General features: G+C 36.1%; 1 protein-coding gene across 17 annotated transcripts in view; it reads right to left on the bottom strand.

The window, feature by feature from the left end:
• Positions 1-11397, bottom strand: part of ROBO2 (roundabout guidance receptor 2) — a 1473778-nt gene that overhangs the window by 511041 nt on the left and 951340 nt on the right. The window lies entirely within an intron of this gene.

Here is an 11397-nt window from a genome sequence, read left to right as displayed (position 1 = left end):
AAGAGGTAGATCAGGTGGTCTGGTATTGCCATCTCTTAAACCTGTTAAAAAAGTTTTGACAGGTTTTATTTTGGGGGGCTCCAGAATTACTGTGGATGGTGACTGCAGCCATGAAATTAAGACGTTTGCTCCTTCAAAGAAAAGCTATGACAAACCTAGACAGCGTATTAAAAAGCAGAGACATCACTTTGCCAAACAAGGTCCATATAGTCAAAGCTATGGTCTTTCCAGTAGTCATGTACAGATTTGAGAACTGGAGCATAAAGAAGGCTGAGTGCTGAAGAACTGATGCTTGTGAACTGTGGTATTGGAGAAGACTCTTGAGAGTCCTTTGGACAGCAAGGAGATCCAACCAGAAAATCCTAAAGGAAATCAACCCTGAAGAATATTCATTGGACAGACTGATGCTGAAAATGAAGCTCCAATACTTTGGCCACCTGATGCCAAGAGCTGACTCATTGGAAAAGACGCTGATGCTGAGAAAGATTGAAGGCAGATTGAGAGGGGGACAACAGAGGACAAGATGGTTGGATGGCATCATTGACTCAATGGATATGAGTTTGAGCAAACTCAGGCTGATAGTGAAAGACAGGGAAACCTGCAATCCTGCAATCTATGAGGTCTTGAAGAGTTAAAACACAACTTAGAGACTGAACAACAACGACAGCAAAGCTTGAGGAAATGCTAAAAACACTGCAAATCTTTATTTAAAATTTGTGATTAGGGTTTTAATAGGCAAGCAACAATAGACTGGTTCCAAATCAGGAAAGGAGCACGTCAAGGCTGTATATTGTCACTCTTCTTATTTAACTTCTATGCAGACTACATCATGAGAAATGCTGGGCTGGATGAAGCACAAGCTGGGATCAAGATTGCTGGGAGAAATATCAATAACCTCAGATATGCAGATGACATCACCCTTATGGTAGAAAGCAAAGAAGAACTAAAAAGACTCTTGATGAAAGTAAAAGAGGGGAGTGAAAAAGTTGGCTTAAAACTCAACATTCAGAAACCTAAGATCATGGCATCTGGTTCCATCACTTCATGGCAAATAGAAGGGGAAACAATGGAAACAGTGACTGACTTTATTTTGGGGGGCTCCAAAATCACTGCAGATGGTGACTGCAGCATGAAATTAAAAGACACTTGCTCCTTGGAAGAAAAGCTATGGCCAAACTAGACGGCATATTAAAAAGCAGAGACATTATGTTGCTGACAAAGGCCCGTCTAGTCAAAGCTATGGTTTTTTCAGTGGTCATGTACGGATGTGAGAGTTTGGACTATGAAGCAGGCTGAGCACTGAAGAATTGATGCTTTTGAACTGTGGTGTTGGAGAAGACTCTTGAAAATCCCTTGGACTGCAAAGAAATCAAACCAGTCCATCCTAAAGGAAATCAATCCTGAATATTCATTGAAAGAACTCATACTGAAGCTGAAACTCCAATACTTTGGCACCTGATGCCAAGAACTAACTCACTGGAAAAGACCCTGATGCTGGGAAAGATTGAAGGCAGAAGGAGACGAGGACGACAGAGGATGAGATGGTTGGATGGTATCACAAACTTGATGGACATGAGTTTGAGCAAGTTCCAGCAGTTGGTGATGGACAAGGAAGTTCGGCATGGAGCATTCCATGGGGGTCACAAAGAGTTGGACACAACTGAGCAACTGAACTGAACTAGTCAAGCAAAGGCATGGAGATGGGACATCCATGACCCAGTTAATATCTTAGTTGAAAGGTGTCATTTTTTATAAATTATCTAGTATAGGAAATGGAGAAGGCAATGGCACCCCACTTCAGTACTCTTGCCTGGAAAATCCCATTGATGGAGAAGCCTGGTAGGCTGCAGTCCATGGGGTCGCTAAGAGTCGGACACGACTGAGCGACTTCACTTTGACTTTTCACTTTCATGATTTGGAGGAGGAAATGGCAACCCACTCCAGTGTTCTTGCCTGGAGAATCCCATGGACAGAGGAGCCTGGTAGGCTGCTGTCTATGGGGTCGCACAGAGTCGGACACGACTGAAGCAACTTAGCAGCAGCAGCAGCAGCAGTATAGGAAATCTAACTGGAGGATAGAATTTTTCTCATTAGAAAAAAAGTGAGTGACAAGAAATGAAGAGTTAGAAAATCAGTTTTTAGGATTATGGTTATTCCATTTATTTTCACCCTTTTTTATTTTTTTGGGTAATAAGTAACAACCATGTGAAAAATCCAGGATGCATTACACACTTACTTCTAGGATGCCTATGGCATTGTATATCACAGTGAGAAGATATGGTATGCCAGATGGTAGGTGTTTGAAATCAAGAGCAATTTCCCTTATGGTCAATTCTAAAAAAACAAAGGTTGTAGTTTCAAATCTCAAGAGAATAGGGGAGCTACTATTACCTCTTTATAACCACCGGATCTTTTAAAACCCTTATGTATAATATGTTCCAAAACACAATATGCATTCCTAACTAATTAAAAATTTTTTGAAATACTAAATGTAAATAATGCTTTAGGATAAATTTATGTAATAGATACCTATCTTCTATTTTAAAAAATAACAGTGGCAAGCCTGTGTTAGATGCTAAATATGTATATGCTTCATGATTTCACTGTTTATGAAAACTCCTTGGAATGGGCATTTATCATTCCTATTTTACAAATGAGGAAACCAAGGGTCATAAAAGTTAAGTAACTTGCAGAAGAATATATAAGTATTGTGTGGCTGTGCAAAGCCTCTCAGATCCCAACTCTGAGTCTTGTCATCATGCATGTGAAGGGGAAAACCTAATTAGGATAAAAGAAACCCTAAATGTTAAGATCAATTCTTGTTTTTATAAAAATATACTTGCTAAATTGTCAATCTGGAAAAATAATAAACTTTTTGTGATATATGAGTACTCTCTCGGGTTAAAAATATAAAATACATAAAGTTTTATAAATATTTGATTGTCATTTTTCAAATCAAACTTCTAAATGATATATAATTATATAATATAATATATAAATATATATAATTATAGTTGCTAATATGTTGTTAATATGTTATTAGTACTTAAAACTTTCCTACATCTTCTTCTAAATAGCTCTTCTTTCTTTACTGTCTCTAACTTTCCAAAGTCTTTAAAGTTATTAGCCAATCCTTTCTACACAAACATGGTTCTTTCTGAGGTATTGACTCTGCCTGTTACTTTACCTTGTCTATCTACCTGACATCTCCACTCCATTCAGAGTTCATTGAATACAAACATTCTCTAGATTAATGGCTAATTTATTATTTGCCTTGCAAATGTTTATCTGCTGGGAAATGGGGTAACTATTTCAGTTCTGACAAGGAGGAGGGCCACTACTCTAGGCCTGATGGAATGGTCAGTTGATGGCATCCCGGAGGACCTGGGCCCTGCCTTGGTTTTCTGAGACAATCTTCTGGAAAGCTAAGTATCTATTTTTAATGAGTGCAATGGAAAGTCAGTTAGCTAGTGGCTTATGGGAGGAAATTAATGATAACCTTCATATGGCATCTTACAAGCCCAATCACAAATAATCTGCATATGTAATCACTTGGAAATATTGTAACCTACTTATTTAAAATAAAAGGATACCCCTAAATCATAGATTTAACTACATGTTTACCAAACTCAAAAATAGCATCACCAAAAACACTTAAAAACCACAGCCACATATATAAACATTTAATATCTTAAAACAAAAGCGAAAATGGGCAAATATGAAAACGTTAACAATGGTTTCCACTAAATGATAGGTGATTTTTATTACTTGCATTGGTTACTATTGTCAAACTGTGTACTAAAAATAAAAAACTTTAAAATTATATATATGGTAGTCAAGAAAACATTTCTCACAAGGAAAAAATAGATCTGATGTAAGTCATGAATGCCACACAGATTATAGAAAATCAACATCATATATACAATTATTTTTTTATCTCTATAGTGAGAAATTCTGTGGAAAGCAATGTCATGAGACAACTCAGTACATGTCTTGGAAGTATTCCCAGTGTATCCTTCTTGTTGGGTAGCAGACAAAAATCTGTTTTTCTATGTATGTACAGATATTTTCACTCTGATGCTAAGAAAATCTGGAGTGGGGGAAGATATCTAATTCCTACAAGATAAATACTCTTAAGTTTGACCATATAAAACTAAACCATGTCTCTTTGCAAACATTAACATTCCAGCAGAATATAATAAATCCATAGATTGAATTAATGAAATGATTTGATTCATTGGGGTATAATTTAATAAATGGCATTTATGAACTAACACAAAGAAATTTCTCCTGCTGAGAAAGAAATACACCTAACTGCCAATTCTGATGTTTCAAGGGCTCTGACTAATTTAGGTGTTGCTTTCTCTGAAGCAGAAGATAGACATTGGAAAGTGTTCCTTTTCTTCAAAATTTAATTGAAATTATTAAACAATAAAACAGAAAGAAACGGAAAATGTGAAACCAACAGACAAAACTTTTTAAAGTCTGGTAGATACACACGTGTACTACCCATCCTATAGAATATATTCCACATTTTAAATGACGCCTTTCTCCTAAAATGATGGAGTTGAGTGTCTCATCCTGATATTTATTGAGTAAAATTCATTAGTTGTTCATTGGCTGTCCTCATTAACATGAGCGCTGGAGGGAAAGTTCCAAAAGTTATCTTAACTCATGAGGAAACATAAGACAATGTAATCATTTCTGTAAATATTTTCAAGCCAACCTGAATTCTCCAAAGTCTATTTTAATTAGAAAAATAAGAAAAAAAAAACTTTAAAACTTTTTTCTGATATTAACTCTGAAAGAGAAATAATGCTAACAACGAACACTATCCCCCTAAAAACTATCCCACGTTTACTTTTCTAAGTAGGATGAAGTTGGCTCCATGTTTCTTCAGCAAGTAAAGGCGATGTGCTGGGCTCTGTTATTCAGACATCATATATGTAACCAGTCCTGACAACTGCTGATTATATCTTTTTTACAGAGTGTTTTCCTCCTTTTTTGTTTGCCAGTTATATCCTCCAGTGTATATGCCAATGCAGGCAATGTCCCATCACCAGTAATTGTCACTAGGCTGTCTGTCAGTGACGAGGAGAAAAGGGTGACAGCCTTGACATCCCACCAATCACCCCCCTGGAAAATTGATATTGTCCTTCCCAGTAAACAACAGCTCGAGAATCGACCAGTCCCGCTGGCACATCCCCGAACAATCAGCTTCCATTAAGGACAGAAGCCACACATTTATCCCAGCACAGTCCAATCAATAGGAAACTGACTTTTTCTGTCCCTTTTAAGAACCCTCTACTTGTATTTTGCACTTAATATCCTCCAATTACAAACGCCTTGCGGTCCTTGTTTGCATCACTAGAATTTACAATAAGATTTAAAATATACACTTGGGAGGGGATAGAGTAATCCCCACCTATAATGGACATTTTATTTTTAATATGATTAAGATGCAAACATTGAAAAGAAAAACTTCTGCTCCTCTAGATTTGTGATTTGCCAAATTTGTGCAAACATTTTCCATTACCTCTCTGTAAAGGCTAAGGAACTCTATTATGTCATCTACATTTAAACAAATTAGGACAAAATAAATCCAGATTAATAGTACAGTTGATTCAGATGTGGCTTTCTAGTAAAGTGATATGTGTATCACAGAGAAGATATCTATTTTTAATAGAAATAAATAACTAATGGTTATTGACTTAATAGTGATGGTTCCAGTCTGATGATGTTAAAGTCCTTTTCCCCAACTGAAAGATTCGTAAAGGTTCTTATTATTTAAAATGCTCTGAAATATTAGTTATAAAACCATTAAATGCAATATGGGAACAGTGATTACATATACATATTCACACATTTACATTTTTTTTAAACAAAAAAGCATGCCTGTTGGGTTGTGCTTAGTTGTATGCTCAATGACTACATGGAATTCAAAGTTTTTAGGTCATAAATTTAAAAACTGCCTTGTCCATATGACAGTGATTTTATAATACCTGGGCAGCCACCCAGAAAATACCACCTAGGCAGAATATGAGAGTAGATAAAAAAAAAAGAGAGAGAGGCTTCAGCTACAGTGACAGAGAATGCACAGTCTTTAAAAGGTGACAGGTGTCAGCTCTGGAGGGAAGACAGTGGCTAAAGAATCATGCCGGAACACTCACTGGCTGATTTATGAAGCTTCCCTGGTGTCAGTCTGGGAGCATGATGCGATGCTCTCTATTTCTGGACCAGAGTTAGGTACAAAGGAAGGAACCAGTCAAGGGAAGCCCATCACCTTCAGATCCCATCTCACCCCCCCAGAGCCTCCAGGAGGACCACAGTCGGGAGGCCTCTGCTCAACTACCATCCCCTTTGTGGGGAACTGCGTCTGTTTCCATTGTAATCTCTAACCTTGTGGAACACTTTTAACTCCTGAACTACCTTCTTAGAGTGACCTTTATCTTGAGAATAAAAAAAAAAAAAGAAGGGAAAAAAAGGCAAACATCAAGGCAGTTATTACTAAAGCAAGTTTGTAGTTTAAGCACTCAGAAGTCTTCACTGAAACAGTATGGGTAAGTAGGTTTGATATACAGGTAGCACCATAATTTTCAGAAGCAATTTTTATAAAATTCCAACTATATATATGTTTGAATTCTATGTGACATGAAATTTTTTATTAATATTAATGAAAACATTCTTTTGAGGAGTTTCAATCCAATGTTGATTCACGTTAATGATGTTTTACAAACAACTTAGCAAGTCAGGATGTCTTATGATCTCTTTTTATTTTGTTTTCATTTAGAGCTTCTGTCTGGTAATAAAAATAAGGAATTACTAAAGTTCGATACATTTGAAGACTAAAAACAAAACAGAGGGCTTTTTTAGTCATAGATATATACAACATCCCAATAGGAACAGTTGTGTTCAAATCTTTGCAACCTTTTGGACTACAGCCGGCTAGGCTCCTCTGTCCATGGGATTTCCCAGACAAGAATACTGGAGTGGGATGCCATTTCCGCCTCCAGGGGATTTTCCCAACCCAGGAATCGAACCTGCTTCTCCCATATCTCCTGCATTGCAGAAAGAATTTTTTTTTTTTTTTTTTTACACTGGTTGAGTGATTGGGGAAGCTAGATAAGACAATCATGGACAAAAAAACATTTCTCTCAACCTGGGAGAAAATAATTGCATAGATGAGAGAAGGTCAGTTTGCACACTCCAGCACCAAATTTTTGGCTTTCCCTGAGAAAGATGGGAGAAGGCAATGGCACCCCACTCCAGTACTCTTGCCTGGAAAATCCCATGGACGGAGGAGCCTAGGTGGGCTGCAGTCCATGGGGTCGCTAAGAGTCGGACACGACTGAGCAACTTCACTTTCACTTCTCACTTTCATGCATTGGAGAAGGAAATGGCAACCCACTCCAGTGTTCTTGCCTGGAGAATCCCAGGGACAGGGGAGCCTGGTGGGCTACCGTCTATGGGGTTGCACAGAGTCGGACACGACTGAAGTGACTTAGCAGTAGAGATAGATACTGTAGTTCTTCAAGGTGACATGAGCAGGACTTCACATAGAAAGAAGTAGAGGGAACCGTCTGTGAGAGTGAAATGGACTAAATTTGTTCAATCAATCATTAAAACATTCCCTGACTGAACAGACTTTTCCTTCGCTTTAAATCCCTTACTATGAATTACATGAGGAAATGGCAACCTACTCCAGTATTCTTGCCTGGAAAATACCATGGACAGAGGAGCCTTGTAGGCTACAGTCCATTGGATCACAGAGTCAGACATGACTGAGCAACTGAGCACACACATCGGTTATGTATTTACTAGGTGACAGGGCAAAAATTACAACTGAATGGTATCTTATTTAAAGAGACGATGTTCTAATGAAAGGACAAGCAAGCAAAATTAATTATAATGTGAATAAACACGTCCCTATGAGAGCTGGCATGAGGAATGTAACCATGTCCAATCTACCATTGTCTGGGTCTCAAGTGTGAAGGAAATGGAAAGAAATATCAAAAGTTACATCAGACTGGATATTTCCTATTATTCCTGCTAGTTTTTAAAGCTATGACTTCACACATGTAACTGAGTAGACAAATACTCCCCATGAAGGCCAGATTAACTCCATTAAAAGATTTACATTGTGAAATTCCTTTCAACTATACAAGTCATGATATTTTCCTTCATAATCAAATTTCATGAGACCAAGACTAACATAGAGTCTAAGAACATTACTGGTTACACAGCCATTCTGCCAGTGATTTAATCTTGTAGGAACAGGACATATGTTAAGCAAAATGTTCGCAGTGTTTATTATCATGGCGGTGCAGGTATAATGATGAAATGCCAAGTCATTGGGGACTTACTGCACCCTCATTCTTACTAAACGGACAGAATCAATACCTTAATGGGGATGTTTGGAATCAACCTTATGAGAAACAAATTGGCACATTACAACACGTTTCTCAGGCTAAGCATTCAGTTCATTTCCTTTTCTCATTTGAATTACAAATTTCACTTCTCTGTTCAAGAAAAAGACAAGATTTCATTTACAGGATCAGAGTTTGGCCATGTTAATGTTTTACAAGGAACAATAAAGTCAATGCAGCAGAGAAACATCCTGTCTCCTCCTCTCTTGACAGATAATTAAAAATCGGGTTCCATATTCCAATAATTCTGATGGAAGCAGCATAAGAACTCCCATAAAAATATGAGAAAATTATTACATGAGAAGATTCCAGGGCTAATATGTATGTTAAAAATATTTAAAATACAAAACTATAGTATAATATCACAGCCAGGATATTGACATCCACATACCATTTTATCTATATATGGTTCTATATTAGGGTGGATTTCCTTTATCAAACTCTTTCTACACAGTAGGGAGTTAATCTAATGGATTGAAATATATTCATCCTAAGAAGATAATCTGTGAGTATATGAATATATCTTTATTGGTCTATAGTATGTCTGTCTAGTTATCCATTCATCCTTCCAGAGAAACCATTTTTGACTATTCCAGAAATAAATTTAAAACATAGATTTTTTTTTAAGTAACAGCAAAATATTTAAACTATGTTAAGCCTTGCAAATTCAACATAATAATTTTCTCAAGCTCTTATATTGTGCCCCAGATCACGTCTAAATATAAGCTGTAAGTTGTTAGAAAAACAGAGTTGTCAGTCAACTTGAGAAAACAGACATTAAACAAATGAACATGCAGATATGATTTCAAATTGTGATAAATACTATAACATGAAATGACAGGGTGCTATAAAAGAAAATAGCAGAAGGACCCTAAAAAGATGCCAGCAAGTATAGATGACTTCTATGATTAAGGAATTTTGAAATATAAAGCATTGTGAAATGAATGGCCTAGAACACACAGTGTTTATCGTCAGATTATTGGAATCTCTATAGGTTAACAGTTTAATTATTAACAAGACTACTGTCAGAATCAGTTAGGCCCTGCCTTACAACAAAGATTAATTCTCACTCAAAGATATTTGGGGACAATTTGTATAATGTAAAATAACATTTGTATTCTCTACATATGGGTTCTTTATTCCTACAGCATGTCTAGACAGCAAGAGGAATGTCTTGGTTATATATACATTTTTTGGAGCTAGTGAACATCATTGATATCGGAAAGTGTAAAAACTTCATATTCCAAAGAAGCGAAATTTGTAACGCCAATTTTACAGAAATTTCCAAAGTCCTACACCAGAGAGTTGTAAGTATCTCTCACCTCTACTGCCAAACCTCACCATTCCTCCTACTCCTACATTGCCACCTGTCCTAGCCAAAAATGCTTTAATCCTTTGTAGGCTTATTAGAGAAAAAGGGAAATGCATACCTTTTATAAAGGATGAGCTATTTAATTCATATAAAAGTGAAGCTGTTTTGATGTTCCACACCGTTTAATCAGGGAGAGAGTCATACACAGGCAGGTGTATAGTGTTTGCATTAGCAACTTATCAAGAATTCATTAAGACACTAAACTTGGGAATAAGATGCTACTTCCTGGGTTCTGCCAATGGAAATACTGTTGCTTATCTTTTTGAAAGTTATTTTAATTAAATGCAGAAGACAATGGCTTTTTACCCAACACAATACTTTTATTTTCATTCATTGTATGCAGGCTATCTAAACTCGTAAGGCCAATATTTGTTAAGCCATGTATTATTTTAATATCCATATTCTAATCAAAATTGCGTATTTAAAGCCTCCAAGATTTTTAAAACTTTAACTGTGAAAAAAATATAGAGTACAAATATATTTTGAGTTGGTATTACATGGTATGGACATAGTGTTTATTCTTAAAATGTTATATTTTTCTTTTTTATCTATTATAGTTCTCAGAGTATGTTTTCTGCTATACCCTGCTTTTTTTTTTTTTTTTTAACACTGGAGAGTTATGACTTAAGAACGTTTGCTAATGTTCCAAATTAAAACTCTGATGGTCTTATATAATGAATTTGAAAAGAGATGGACTATATCTATATCTTCCTTAGAAAGAGATCATTTTTAAATGTATTTTTGGTATTACTGAATTTGTAATAGAGAAGTACTAATTGGAGGAGGGCACAGCAACCTACTCAAGTATTCTTGCCTGGAGAATCTCATGGACACAAGAGCCTGGCAGGCTGTAATCCGTAAGGTCCCACAGAGTTGGACATGACTAAAGCAACTTAGCATACACGCATGCAATCCTACGTCATATTTAGACCATGACTCTGTAACGTTATTTGGATGAAGGTATTAATTTGAATATGATATGGATTATGGAATATTCTTGCTTAGAAAGGAAGCTATGCATTTCAATAAGAAAACATGACCATAGAGAATGGGGCAAGAGAGAAGAGAAAGGAGGTAGAATGCAGTAAGGGAAATTAAATGATAAAAGAGACAAACAGAAGAAAATACATGGAACTGAATGAAAGCTAAGAAATTTTCAAACCGAATTTTTCATTTCTAAATCTGATTTCCTTAAGGGGAACCAAAAATAGAATATCTTTGGGCTATTTTTCAGAAAATAAAAATAAGTTGCTATGGAATCATTCTCTAAATAAGCAAAATTCAACTACTCTACTTCTGTCATATTAACATACAATTGTAAGAAGATGATGTATGGCTCTGAAATGGAAAATAATTTAAAATCCCCTACCTTATGTTTAGTACCAATTAAAGATCATATACACATATTTGTCCTTAATAAAGAGCTGAAATTTTGCTCGAGGAGTGGTCTCCAAGAATGCATAATACTACAATAAATTAATAGTAGTCAAAAGAAGCACCGGAGTCAAAGGAAGGTTATATTTGAATAGTCTTGGCACCATATGCAAATGAAGGTTTATAAAAATGATGCAGAGGCTGCATTTTATGGAAGACAGAACT

This window comes from Bos indicus, chromosome 1, assembly GCF_029378745.1.
Source record: "Bos indicus isolate NIAB-ARS_2022 breed Sahiwal x Tharparkar chromosome 1, NIAB-ARS_B.indTharparkar_mat_pri_1.0, whole genome shotgun sequence".
Taxonomy (NCBI): domain Eukaryota; kingdom Metazoa; phylum Chordata; class Mammalia; order Artiodactyla; family Bovidae; genus Bos; species Bos indicus.
Note: the sequence above shows the minus strand (reverse complement) of the source record. Positions and strands in the feature narration are given on the sequence as shown.